Source organism: Lissotriton vulgaris, chromosome 7 (genome assembly GCF_964263255.1).
Source record: "Lissotriton vulgaris chromosome 7, aLisVul1.2, whole genome shotgun sequence".
NCBI classification, from domain to species: domain Eukaryota; kingdom Metazoa; phylum Chordata; class Amphibia; order Caudata; family Salamandridae; genus Lissotriton; species Lissotriton vulgaris.
Window position 1 is genome coordinate 996,031,491 of NC_141695.1, and position 14,295 is coordinate 996,045,785.

Sequence of the window (14,295 nt, forward strand, 5' to 3'; positions counted from 1 at the left end):
ACTGGCGCTTCGCACACATTTAAACCCCAAGAGTCGGAGGCGGAACAGCTCTTCCTTTAACCCTTCCACAGGCGACAAAATGAAGGGGTAGAAATGGTAAAGTCATCCCGTCATTTGCAGCGCCAAGAAGACAACGACCTCAAATGCTATACCGAAACACATCTTTTAAATGTATTTATAATTTATATTTAAACATGTTTGGCAGTCGAGATGGGAGGTCATCTTACGCTCCTATTCAAACCCTGATCACCTCGCTGAGAAGCATTTTGTGCTGGTTTAGTGGGGGCTTTTGGTGAAGGAGGGAATCCATAGGACAGAAATCAGCAGCTTTGCTTTATTTTCGGTCCCGGGTCTTATTGGCGCTTAAAATCTCAGCAAACAAATTTAAACAAAAGCAAATGAGTGTGGAATATTTGTTTAAATGTTTAAACCGAGCTGACACCGGCCCAGCAGACAGACGAGCTGCATGCGAAACCTATCGTGGGGCGGGACTGACAAAACAAAACCTATCGTGGGGCGGGACTTCCGTTTTGTGAAGCCCGCGCCCACGGAGTGCCTGGAGGAGCACCGAGGGAGAGCCCCGCGGTCGGAGGCTGCCCAAGTCCGGAGGGCCGTTGACCGGTGAGCGGGGAGGGGGGGGGGATGCCTGTATGTGTGTGTGTGAGTGTGTGCGACGGCGGAGGGGTGGGGGGGTGCGACGGCGGAGGGGTAGGGGGGATGCTTGGTGCACGTGTGTGTGTGTGTGTGTGTATGCGACGCTAGGATATTAGTTAAGATCTTACAATCTGTCTTTAAAATAGATAGCAGACAGATCTTTATGTGGTTTCAGAATAGGTTTAAGGCTCCAGATGAAAGGGGCCAGTCCAGAAGCCAATTGTCTTAGGGCCCCAATGCATATTCGGCAGGGGGGTTGGTACCAGCCTTTTATCGCTGCATAGCAATGGTTGTTGCAGGCCAGCAGAGTTTAGCCGAGTAAAGTTCCCAGCGGTATGGAGGCCACATGAAAAGTCACTCACAGATAAGGTTGCCGGCAGCCAGTGACCACTGCGGTTGTCTTTGGGGTCCTACAGGGTCTCTGTATGTGTGGGTGCGTGCGTGCGTGCATGAGCGCTCGTGTGTGTGTCTGTCGCTGTTTCTGCGCATGCGAGTGTGGCTGCTTCCCAGGAGACAGCAGCTGAGCGCGTTCGCGAGCGCGTGGCCAGCGGAAATCGCCTCCTTGAAGAGGCAATGCGCGTGGCTGAGGCTGTCTCCTGGGAAGCACAGTCCGTGACAAAAGATCTCGGCGAATACAGCGCTGACGCGCTGTATCGCTACGAGACCTAAAAAATAATCTCTGACAATGAAATGACCTATGTATGGTGTCTGAAAGTGCCAGAGAAAAGCATATAATATAATGATATTTCTATGAGCTCAATAATAATGCCGGAATGCTTACCACTACAGGACATTATGAGCAAAGGCACAGCATATTTAAGTCACAGGGCGGCTCTTGCCTAACACACTGTTTCTCAAGTTATACTCTCTACAACAAGCAAAATCTACGCCAATCCTCTAGAACAAAAATTTAGGAACCGCAGTTGCACCGAGGTTTCAGATAATTGTACACTAATTCATCGAATTGCGTCATCAATTGTACTAAAACATGGAAAACGTCTAGCAAAGGTGGGGAACAAAAATGCAGAACACAAATGTACTTATTTTAAAACTGCCAAGCTCATGTACCATTATGGTAATTGTACTATAGAACACTGTTATGTTATGCTATGTTAAAAAAATTTATATAGCGCGAATAACACCTGAAGGTTTCTTGGCGCTTGTGCTGAGGGAGCGGAGAAAAAGTGAGGGACAAGACTAATTGTAGGCCTCAGTAAACAAAAAGGTTTTGAGGAGGGATCTGAACCTAGTGTAAGGGGAGGACAGCCTTAGAGGGAGGGGGAGGGCGTTCCAGAAAGAAGGAGCTAAAAATGAGAACCTAAGGCCGCCGTGTTTCTTCCTCTTGAATCTTGGGACTGACAGTAAAGCCAACTGAGACGAGCGAAGGTTGCGTGAGGGGACATATGGGTGAAGGAGGGAAGAAATAAAAGAGGGGCCTCCGCCTGCAAGGGATTTGAAGATTATACAGCCTAGTTTAAACTTGCAGTGCGCGGTGACCGGAAGCCAATGAAGACTTTTTAAAAGAGGGCGAACGTGTTGATGTCTGGGTTGGCGGAAGATGAGACGGGGGAACTGATTTTGAATCTGCTGGAGTCTCTTGGCTTGGTAGTCAGGGATGCCTACGTAAAGCGCGTTTGCATAGTCAAGTCTTGAAATGACTAGCGCTAACAGGGCCACGGTGAGGGCCTCGGTGGTGAGGAGGCGGGAGATTTTACGAATCTTCCTGAGCTGAAAGTGGCTAGAAGACACTACCGCGCTAATCTGGGGTTTCATTGAAAGATCGCTGCTAATGATAACCCCCAGACTTTTAGCTGAATTCACTGGGCAAGGGGGACTGCCCAGACTTGCCGGCCAGAAAGAGGGTTGCTAGGGATTAGAGGGACCCCCGACAAGAACCAGCTCGGTCTTGTCGGGGTTGAGCTTAAGGTGATTTGAGCTCATCCAGTCACTAATGAAACAGAGGGTAGTTTGAAAAGTGGAAATTGATTCATCCGGCACTATCCACAATATCATTTGTTCAACTTTTCATTCAAATGATTGATGTATGAATGCTAATTTACATCAATATGGTGTAATAGTATGTGGGAGTAAATATGGTGTAAGGGGAGGGGATTCAACCTTGCAGAGCGGGAACTCCTTGAATACATCTGCGTGTGTTCACACATGTTTATAAGGCACATAGCAACCTATGTATGATCAGACAATTAGGGGCAGATTTACGAGAAAGTCCTGCAGAGCGGCAACGGAAGCCCTTTGGCTGCACCACGCACATGTGCGATCTTCCTCAGGGCTGTGTACTTTGGTTGTAGGACATCATTACTGGATCTTTATGCTGAAATGTTCATGTTTTCTTGTTGCTGTTAACTCTTCGTTCTTCTTGCTGTCCACAAACGTTTCCGGGTGTAGAGGCGTCTATGCCCGGAAACGTTTGTGGACAGCAAGACGAACGAAGAGTTAACAGGAACAAGAAAACATGAACATTTCAGCATAAAGATCCAGTAATGAGAGAACTGAACTGCCCATAAACGACGGAGACCAATAAGGGTGTATTATGATGTCCTACAACCAAAGTACACAGCCCTGAGGAAGACCGCACATGAAAATAATGTTATGGTCCTAATATGAGAAGGTCGAAACGCGTTGGCAACGACTAGCGGCTTGGAGGACTTTATGCATTAGGATTCCCCCTTATGGGAGCTAACAGCTAAGAGGATTAATTTCCCAGCAGAGCATAATTGTATAAAGTAAAATCCCCAACCCTATATAAGACTTGACAAACAGACGCGACTGAGTGACAAAGAGGGTTTGGACCCCAGTCAGTCAACCTTGACAGTACAAGTAGTACAGAGTGGAGAAAATTAACGCTCTTTGATTCAATCAAGGATTGACTATGTGTATAATGATTTAATTTGATTTATATATGGAGTATAGTCAATGTATTGTGTACATAGATGTTGAATGTATAGTTGTTTTAAATGTAATGTATGATTTGAAACAAGGAGAGTTGAACTAAAAAGTTTTTTGAAATGAAGGTGAATACCAATATATAAAAAGTTATAAGTAATACAGAAATCGAATGTTTAAAAGCCCAAAGTCAATAAAAGGGACTATTGTGGCAACAAGAAAGTGTGGTATCTATGGTGTCAGAGGTATTGCTGTTGTCAAAATATGTGTTATAGATTTCAGCCTCTGAGGTCCTTAACTGAATCAATCCCCTTCATTATATGCTTAAGATTAACAGATGCGTCAGAAATTCCTACGCACCTGTTGGTGGAAAAGTCACGCATTGCTGGAGTTGTGTTACAAGCACGACACAACTCTAGCAATGCGTGTTGCGGCCTATTCCCAATACACGGCGTCATTCCTTATGCATGCTTCAAGCAGGCGTAAGTTTTTGACGCAGTGACGCCCTAAAAGTCATGCAGTGAAATCTTCTAGATTTCATTGCTTCACTTTTACGAGGCTTTCCTGCGTGGGAATGCCTATCCTGCATACATTATACCTGATGCAGGTATAATGTCACGCAGGGCTTTACAACGTGACGCATCTCCCTAGATGAGTCAAGTTGTAAATTTGCCACAATTTTTTTACGCTACCATTGTGCCACTAAAGTGGCTCAATGGGGGCTTGTAAATCTGCCCCACAACAATTAACCAAAAGCACTAGTACATGCTAGTTGATGAAATGAGCACAGTTTAGGGCAGTTTATAAGGCAGCGCCACCCTATGTGTGATTCAGCTGCAGATAATCAATGAACTTGGGTCTGAAGATGTCGCCCACGGATACAATAGACTGTGTGATCAAAACACGGCAGCAAAGCTTCCGTGTTTTACACAAATGCCACCTGCTTAAATTTCAATTCGCAAACAGCCACAGAACCATAACAAACGTTTGCCAAGGTGTAACCTTTGGATGCAAGTCATTACAGGTAGATGTTTCCTTCCCCTTTCCCTGAACAGTCTGCTTTCTTTATTCCCTTCTCATTCATTATCTTTGACGAAACAGAACACGAACTATTTGTAGTAAACACAACAGATTTCAAACCCAGGTTCATGGCCAGTACATGTCTCCCTGAGAAAGTACGCAGGAATGTACGTCTTTGTGAGGCATTTGGCCTGTGCCAACCGTTATATAACAAAGGTGTGTCCTGCAGGCAACTGCACGCCGTGCCAGGGGGTGGGCGGAGACACTTCAGAGAGCACGCGGAGAGCTGGCGAGGCACAGCAAAGAGCAGGGGAATGGTGTCAGTTTTCCAGGATACACCTTATTTTCTCCCATGCCCCCAGCGGGAGTACGTTGCGTGCCAACCTTTTCATTATGCAACACTTGGAAAGGGTCCTAAATTTGAAGCCCGTGTTGTCAACGCCGTGCATTCAACTGTCACTCCTTCAGGAATATCTTCCCACTACCTCAAAGTAACCTCAGAATAGGGATAAGTTGTGCTCTGGTGATGGCGCCAGGACTCGAGTCGGGGTACCACGCAGGTGGACGGCGTCCCCCCACTTATTATACCGGGGGAACGCCGTCCCCCCTGCCAAACAGCTGGACTTCACTCTTTGGCCTCTCTGGGACGAGGAGCTCGGCACCTTTCGTGACGTCACTTCCTGTCGTGACGTCACTTCTGGTGACAGCGTCCCCCCACTTATTTTTTTACGACTTGTGCCCTGGATGGCGCACCCATCGTACAGCAATGTCGTCCATCCCAGCCTCCTAAAACGTATTGATGGGCTTGCAAAAGTGCAAAGCCAGACAGCTAGAAAGTGGCCTTTCTGCTGGCTTCTGGACAAATCCAGAATAGAAAGTGAAACACTCGCCATCATGCTCAAAGTATGCCAAGACAAAGGCCGTTCCAACACTTCAGAATGTGCTTATCATTTTCTAGGATCCAGGCAGTTGCAGTCAGCTTCCATACAACGAGAAGCACGGCGAAAATTACTTGGGAAAATCAGGGGCATAACACAGGTTCCTTGAGCTCCTGCGGCGTAGGGGCCACCAAGCCTTCAAGGGGCCCCAAAACACTTCATAAGCCCCCCATTCAGCCCCCAGGCCAATGAATGTCTGAGAGATATGGGATACTCGGTGGCCTCTCACATACTGCAGGGAGAACTCAACATTCTGCATTACACCGCTGTTAGGAATCCAGAGCCCGACCGGCTCAAATGTACACATCTGCAAGTTGACTACTGTCAATACATGAAATGTCTGAAACCTGAAATGTCCATGAGCATTCAAATGAAATGCCCTATTCCATGGAGAGCGAACAAATAATGTGGCATGGGCCTTTCCCTTCATGAGACTTGAATCTAATCCTCTTGCATAGTGGTATGCTCAGTCCCCATCTTTTCTTCTCTTTCAGTGATATGCCGTGATCCACATAATCTATAAGTGCTAAACTAAACTGTGTATACATAAGCAAATACACAATTTAACTACTAACATTCATATAACACTTTCCACAGTCTCTTATGTCCTTGGTGATTTATCATTAGGTATATTTATTGCCAAGCCCAGTGGTGCACACTTGAATGACTTTTGAAGCGTGATAACCTGAGTTGCTACTGGTGCTGTGAAGTGCAAGTTGCACAAAGATTTCAGCTTTACACAAGCAACCTACTAAGCCAGTGCTTAATTTGTAAAAAAAGAAGTGCAGGTGCTGAAAGTTTTGCCAAGGAGGCCACCGCTCACGTCTTCCTCTGGCGAGCCCCACTTTCAACGCTCTCACTGCCTCAGTCTCTATCTTCTAACCTTGTTCTGTTTTCTGTCCACTAAAAGGTACATGCATCAAAGGATTTAGGAATCGCAAACGGTGCGAATCGCAAAATTCGGCCGTTTGCTATTCCTAAATTACTATTTGGGATGCATCAACAAAAAATTACAAGAAATCGCAATTTTTTGCGATTTCGGGAAAATGCGATTGCAACATTAAGGAACCGCAATTTGCGATTCCTTAAATGCAATGCATGACACTTAAAAAAACTCGCGATTTCGCAATTAGGAGGAAAAAATTACCATGAGGTTGGACCTCATGGTAATTTGCGAAAAATCTGAAAAATGCAATTTTGTGCATTTTTTAAACTGTCATGTTGTGCACACACATGCCCTTAGGACATGTGTGTGCACAACATATGTGCATAGATTGATTTCAGGGGTGCAACAGGGTGTCCTTTGGACACCCCTGCACCCTTGAAATCGCAATCTCAATTTGCGATTTGCTAATTGCGATTCGCAAATTGAGATTGCCTTCCCATTCATTCCTATGGGCCTTTTGGCCCATAGGAATCAATGGGAAGGTATTCCTTAATTGCGATTCGCAAATTGTGAATCGCAATTAAGGAAAAATAAGGAATCGCTAAAGAAATTGCGATTTTTTGATGCATTGCCGTTTGGGATTCCTTAATTGCGATTCCTTAATTTTCGCAATTAAGGAATCGCAAACGGCAACAATGATGCATGTACCTGTAAGTCTTTTCTCTAAGAGTCTATCCTCTCACCTCTCTAATTGTTTTCTATCACCTTTGCCACACCCTGTATTTCTGATTTGCCCCCTATTCATTTTATCCCTGCCGTTTTTTCTCTTCACTTTTATCCATGCTATGCTCTCTCTCCCCTCGATCTTGGCTCTTTACTATTGCTCTTTAGCACTGAGTAGCTGTGTCTCCATTTTATCATTTGTCTGCTTTTTTTCCTCTGTCCTGTACTCCACATCCATTCATTCTATCTTCTCTCTTCTTAATGCTCTCTTCTTCACATCATGGCTGCTTTCTCTTTGTATTTGATTTGCTCTCCTCCTTTTCTTCTACTTTGCTCCGTTTTATCTCTCTTGTTGTTTCTTCTCCCCCTTACTCTTGGTGTCTCTCATCTCTAACAATGCTGCTGCTGTGACCCCTGTCGTCAGCCTGTACATGTCCCTGCTATTTTGAACACTGCGTTTTCCTGTTGTCATTCCTAAAGAAGCAGAAGATGACGTGTTTTACTTTCTTACCTACACCGAGTGCAAAAACAAAATGAAAATGCTTTTTCGCATACATTAATCAGTTTGGCATGACTGAGTTTATTGTGGAACAGGCGGCTGCTTGAGCACAGCAGGTCATGTCACTGCTAGTGCTGCCTGTAATTAGAAGGTCCAGGGATAACTATGGCATCAGCATCCACTGCTCAGCTTGCTGTGATCCTGCCTGCTACAGCACAGGCATTGCCCCCACCAGTAATGCTGCCAATGCCGGTAAGTATGGCTGTGGTGCCTACTGGGCTCACTAATAAACAAAGAGAGAGTAAGGGTATAACAAATCACTCTCTTACCCCTGAAGGAATGATTACATAAACAACTAAAGAGTGATAAAAAACAAACTAGATAAGACACCACTTCCAGAGGGGGGTCTTGACGTGGTGGAAAAGTAAACAAAAAAGTGAAGGAAAACCAAAATTGGGTTAAGTAAGAACCCTCACTCACCACCTAGTGGTGACATGCTTCATCACTGGGTTCCCACTGGAAAGACCTAGCGTCTTTCCAGTGTGCTACGACGCCTGTTTTGCAGCGGAGCTGGTTATCGTGAGTGTTGAGGGTGCAAACAGAAAAACCGAATTGTGATAAGTGAGTACAACTGATTAAAAAGTGCGTAGTTGTGACAGTCAACTACTTTATTCAAAGTCCAACTAGCACTGGTTAAAAACAATTTAGAGTGGAAACATAGGATAAGTATCGATAATTAAAGACACCTAGTCCACTAAGTGCAAGAATTGGTCGACATGTTTCTGCTCAGTGAGCCCAAGTCGCTCAGCTTTCGTCAGGACCAAGAAAGACTGTGATCCTCCGGGGGTGTGCACATGCTAGGGTGCACCCAACCGTGAGGAATGATGTGTGAAAATTAAAAATATAAGGAAAATTGTTCCAACATATTTACGGCTTAAGGCCGATTCGGACCCAGATAGCAAATTGCTGGGGTCTGTACCTGTAAGAAAAAAGTTATGTATGGTCAGCACAACTTCATTAGATTGTTTCATTAACAAGTCATGGTAAACCTTCACCACAAAACCACCCAAGTGATGAAATCAGAATCCATGGGCAGTGTTGTTAACTATGCGCAGTGCATAATAGGGAGTCCTAACAAATTATGTTAGCATTTGGTTGGTGAAAACCATACTGAGGAGTCCAAACAGTAGATCGCGTTATATAGTAAGCAAATAAATTAGATCTATTTGGATCCTAAATTACAAAAAATCTTCCCACGTACATTTAATTCAGATCCAGAAAAGGGTACTTGGGGTTATCAGAATTAAAGGCTATTTAGCCCAAGGTACAATTCAATTTTGGAGGAAAGGAGTGTCCAGATGCAATCCTACTTCAGGAGACGCGAAATGGGCTCAAGAATTAATGTCAAGCGGTGAGATAACATAGGAAGACTCAGAGTGAGATTCTAACTCACAATTAGAGGTCGACAGTCTCTCCTCAAAGGCAGACGCGGTGGAGGGAAAGCTTTGCGTCGCGTATCTGAGGACTTCTCACAGTTATTAAGAGTTACATCTGCCTGTGTACCACTCTGATCTCTGAAATTAAGTTTGCAAACACTCACGGTCACGCCGACGACTCCCCGTCTGTGACCTACTTCGTCAACACCGCGGCCCGGTAGAACGCCGAGTCTGCGCGGTGTGGGGTTTAGTTCGTCAGTATTGCGATCACGTGAAAGTCACGTGACCACGTGTTTGATCCGACCAGTTCTCACAATTAAAGGGGCACTGTCAATATTCACCGGTGCTCAGGAGGCTTGTAATAGCATTAGAGTTACTAGTGCGATGTCTGAGAGGGGATAAACAACTAAATAAATGCAAAGTAAAAAGCGAGCTGATCAGATGAGCTCGGCAATGTACTTGGCGTGACAAAGAAAATATTATATCCGAGCTTGCTACATACGAACATCCCCTTCAGTAAAAGTGATGAATTTATGCATTGTTTGGATTTCGGGCCACAGTGAACTCTAAGTGCAATCAAAGTTTGTCAGAAGACCTTTTTGCCAATGGTAAAAGCAGTTAAGTGAATGGACAGGGATGATTAATTTAGTTGCAGTATAGATAGTAGGGACCACATTTGAAGCAGTGTCAAGCAGAGGGAACACCGAGGAGGGCAAATCTGCTAAGATGGAATAACAGATTTTAAGGAAAGAAAACAAAGGGGCAGAAAAATTCTTTTGGATAGGCAGTATCAATAAGCCTATGCTAACAACCTCAATGCTAAATCACAGTCCTAACAAAGATGTATACTATAGAGATGTATACTATCATAGAGGTAATCGGACTGGATAGGCCTACGGAGCAGTGATGGTGTACAGATTATTGTCAGATTTTAGCGTCTTAGTACAGAACCCCACGGGATATCATCATTTAGTCCGTGTTTATGACTGGATAAACGGTGAATCCACCGTTGTTCTTTCTCAAAAAGAAGCCTTTCGTCACCTTGAATTTGCTCCACCACGGTCCACCGCATATCGTTCGGTGTGTGGTTATTTGCAGTGGTTCGTCAGTTTCGTTGCATTGCGTTTGCACCGAATATTGCTGCGGTGCTCACAGATCCTTAACTTTACCCTTCTGGTGGTCATACCAACATACTTTAACCCACAGTTGCAGATGATCAAATATACCACATTACTGGTATTGCAGTTGGTATGGCCACGTTGTTCCCATTGTTTACCTGGTTCTAGATTCAGAAATTTAGAATGGGTGGTAAGGTGACAAATACTGGGCTCACTCACGCTCAGCAATTACCATGCTGGGGTGCAGCGCACAGATTCTATTGGTGACGCCATGGCGCACAAAAGTTGTGCTGGGCCACAGCCGCATCAAGCACATTGAGGATAGCAGCAATGTAGGGCTGCCGGCTATGCTACTCTGGCTATGCAACAAGTGGAAAGTCCACACTTACTTTAATTTATTCTTCCTCAAGAGCCCTCACTCCCAAGTACCAAATGCGCTCTTGCAGCTTCCTTGCCTCAACTCCGTCATGAGGCAGCCCCCAGCTACAATTATTTAATGGGAGGTTTAGGCTCAGGCAGTGGCAGGGTGCAGCAGACTAGGGGAATAGAATGCAAGCCATAGTTGTTGATGACTTCTTGGATTTGAGATCAGCATGATGACATCATCACTAATGTGGTGATACACAATCATACCTGCAGGACAGGCGTATGCCGGCCTGCCTAGGAACATTTACCAGCCAGTCACCATGCAATGTATGTTATTCTTTTTATTTTAAATTGAACAATTAATATTGAGACCACCACCTGCAGGTTCGGAAATTGAAGTGCAGGTGCTGAGCACCTGAAAGCACCTGCTCCAATTAAGAACTGTACTAAGCTATCTTGAAACCAGCAAAACTCTCTAAAGCAAGATGGCAGACTGTTAAGGAGCTTCCACCGTGAGCTCACCAGGCTAGGGATTGCCATATGGTGTAAATATCTGTAAAAAGCCCCGCCATCAAGCCACTGCCCTTCGGCCGACACAACCCAATGCAGATCACTGATTGTGGTGAAATCCCTGCAGCGGAGAGAAGGAAAAAATAAGAAAGGAACCTGGGAAGACCCCCCTGGCTAGGGAGCGCATTCGACGCAAATCCCGCTGGGTGCCTGGAGACATGCCTTCAGACGGCCAGCAGTCCTGCTGTCCCGATACACCCCTCCCACCCACAGGAATTTGAGCCAGGTCTTACTCCAGGGGCTCGCTGCCTTTCCTGATCTCCTGCTCAATGTGACCTGCCTGAGAGGGGGATAGAGAGAGTAGGGCGGCCATGTTGATGCAGAGGGAGTGAGACCACCACGGCCCTCCTCCGCTGACCGTTGGGTGCCTGCAGACTGCCACTAGCCCCGGTTCTCCCGTACACCTAGTTCTCTACCAAAGTAACAGGAATTCGAGCCAGAACCAATAAATGGGGGATCACAGACACCATCTCTCCACTCTCCTGCATGCTTGTGAATTGCCAGAGCTGTGAATGGTGAGAGTGGGGCAGCTGTGACGTTGGGAGGAGAGCCCACCGCCATACACCCCTACTGTCAGCCTCCCCCGGTCCAAGGCGCTTGACCAGCCCTTGAGGTTGAGAAGCGCTCGCTATGAAAGGATGTGGCCTAATGGCTAGAGCAGTCAATTTTGACGCTGAGGAACCAGGTTTGTGTCTCAGCAGGGACACTTAACATTATATGATTCTGGGCAAATCACTTAATCTCCCCATGCCTAATAAAATGAATGTGTCTGTCTATAACGCAACTGGTGCTTATGTAAAGCGCTCTGATACCTTCAGGTCGAGGTCCCTCAATATAAAACTCAAAAAAAATTAAAACAAATTGGAAAGACAAGAGACGTGACTGGAAAGCCAAAAGGTGGAAGACTGTGAAGTTAGCCCAACGCTGCTCCCTTGCTCGCTTGACAGGCTTCAATCTACTCTAGGGACTGCCGTGTGTTTGGGACTCCCATGTGTTCAGCGAGTGACTCGCCCGACTGACACCCCACGCCACCTGAGTGTTGCGGTTCAGCCCCTGATGTCAGTCAATCAAGGGACTGCCGCCCCCTCACCTCCCTCAGGTGCATGACTCGCCTGAAGCTGGGACAATGAAGAGGAGCACGCCGCAGCCCCCTCACAGCCCACCCCACCGATTGGCCCCTGCTGCTGCTAGGTGTCAGAAGGACCACCTCTCCTCACATTGTGCCTGTAGCTGCGTTGCTCACAATCCCAACCCCTCAAGCTGGTGGTCATACAGCGGCTGAACGGCCTGGTGATCTGTCCCTCACGGGCAGCTCCGGCAGCAGCGTCCCCACTGTCGCGACTTGCCTGCATCAGATTAACGGCAGCTGAAGCGCATTTGCTTCTGCCCCCAACAGCTCCTCAATACCGCCGGATCCCCTGATGCAGAACTTGCTACTGTATGCCCGTGCTATCATCCTGCGAGCAACTTGTGCTGTTATGTTTTAATTAATGCGCTAGACTATTATGCCAAGCTTAGAGGTTCTTTTAGCCATTATCTGATCTACATTGTTAATATATGCCTGTATGGTGTATATGCTATTCGATGCCTGTATGCTTTCTTGATCATTATACAGCAACACTGCTAGCTTATGCACACACTGCTATCTAAGCCGACATGCCCTCACATAGCTATTTTTTAGCTGTTCTGCCCCATATATCCTGCAGTCTATAGTATACACTGTTGCCATATAGCTGTGATTTCTCCGTAGGGCTGTATCTGCTCCATATGTAACTCGTAGCAACTACGACTCTTTATAGTATATTTCTGTGTGAATATTCACTATGTATTTGTGCATATTGCATGCATTGGCAATTTACTCATACATACCTCAGGTAACTTTTTCTTTGCCAAATATGTAAAGCGCTGTCATACATTTGGGTCTAGTTCGTGCTATACAAAACTCTATAAATAGCCACACTGATGGTGGGATAAAGAATGATTGGTTTGAGTGCTACGAGGAGCGACTGCCAGTGATTAGACTTATTGGAAGCATTATATCCAACACCTTTTGTGCGTTTGATGTACCACATAGGGGCAAGGGTATACCCAGATGTGGGTCCTGTGTTCACTGTGCCAATGGAACTAAGTCACACTTGAGTGAAAGCCTAAATCATGGTGAAATCGGTCTCGGTTTGCTTGTGATCCAGTTTAGGGAGGACCTGCTGTGGCAGTTCGGTCTGGACTGTTCCTATTGGGGCGGGGTCAAGACTCATTTGCATATGGCTGGGTCCAAACTGAGGTGGCATGGTTGGCAAAATAACTATGCATTTAAATGCTACAGTGAGCAATTACCTGTGGTTAGACATATTGCAAGCATTCCTCCATCACCTTTTGTGAGTTTGATATTCTGTCCTAAGTGGCTAAGATATGCCCAGATGTAGGTCCCATCCTCATTGTGGCTCTGTAATCACGCTACACCAATGCGTGTAGCGTATATGCAATATGAGAGAAACCTGTTTTGGGTTGTTTGTTTTACAGTTCGAGGAGGACCTGGTCTGGAAGTTCAGGCTGGAATGTTCCTTTAGGAGCAGGGCCAAGAATGATTTGTATGCCTTGGGAAATTGATGAAAGGAGTTTAAGAGGGGTATTGGTCTTCATAACACGCAGGCATATTACTTGGGATCTCAGTTGATTATAATAACAAGTAGGCCTTTTCTCCGTTGTGCAAGCCTTCACTGAGGGAAAACAGACATGCGATGGGCTCCAAGGGCTATCAGGCCAAGCTGTACAGGCGCAGGAGTCAGAACTCACTTTCACAACACACACTGATTGTTATTCTGACCTGGGACTGAACATTATGATGGTTTATTCGGGATGAGACCCTAACAAAAGTAATCCCTTTGTGGGACACTGATTTGTTCTAGGAAGTAGGGGACCTGCAAGGATTTGGAAAGTGGGATTTAAATGGTATATGTACGCTGGGGGTTGCTCTGGGAGGGAGGTCCTGAACCACTAGAAGATTTTCAAAGGGGGGGCTTGACCTGGCTGGCACTGAGGCATTTAGGTACCTACAACTACACCATGTGCTGGAGTTTCATGTCCCAAGAGATGCTACCCTTCCGGATGCATCATCTCTGGAAGATAGACGCCTGGTAGGGCTAATCCAACAGAAAGCTATATCCCTCATATACTGGAAAAT

General features: G+C 45.9%; 1 protein-coding gene and 1 long non-coding RNA gene across 2 annotated transcripts in view; both read right to left on the bottom strand.

The window, feature by feature from the left end:
- Nucleotides 1–14,295, bottom strand: part of LOC147702835 (rho GTPase-activating protein 7-like) — an 892,173-nt gene that overhangs the window by 456,271 nt on the left and 421,607 nt on the right. The gene's annotated exons all lie outside the window — the stretch shown is intronic.
- Nucleotides 6,014–11,531, bottom strand: LOC147702836 (uncharacterized). Its single transcript, XR_015297251.1, has 3 exons — nt 10,385–11,531; nt 7,111–7,898; nt 6,014–6,419 (listed from the first exon to the last, which is right to left on the bottom strand). It is a non-coding gene; the product is annotated as an uncharacterized LOC147702836 (long non-coding RNA).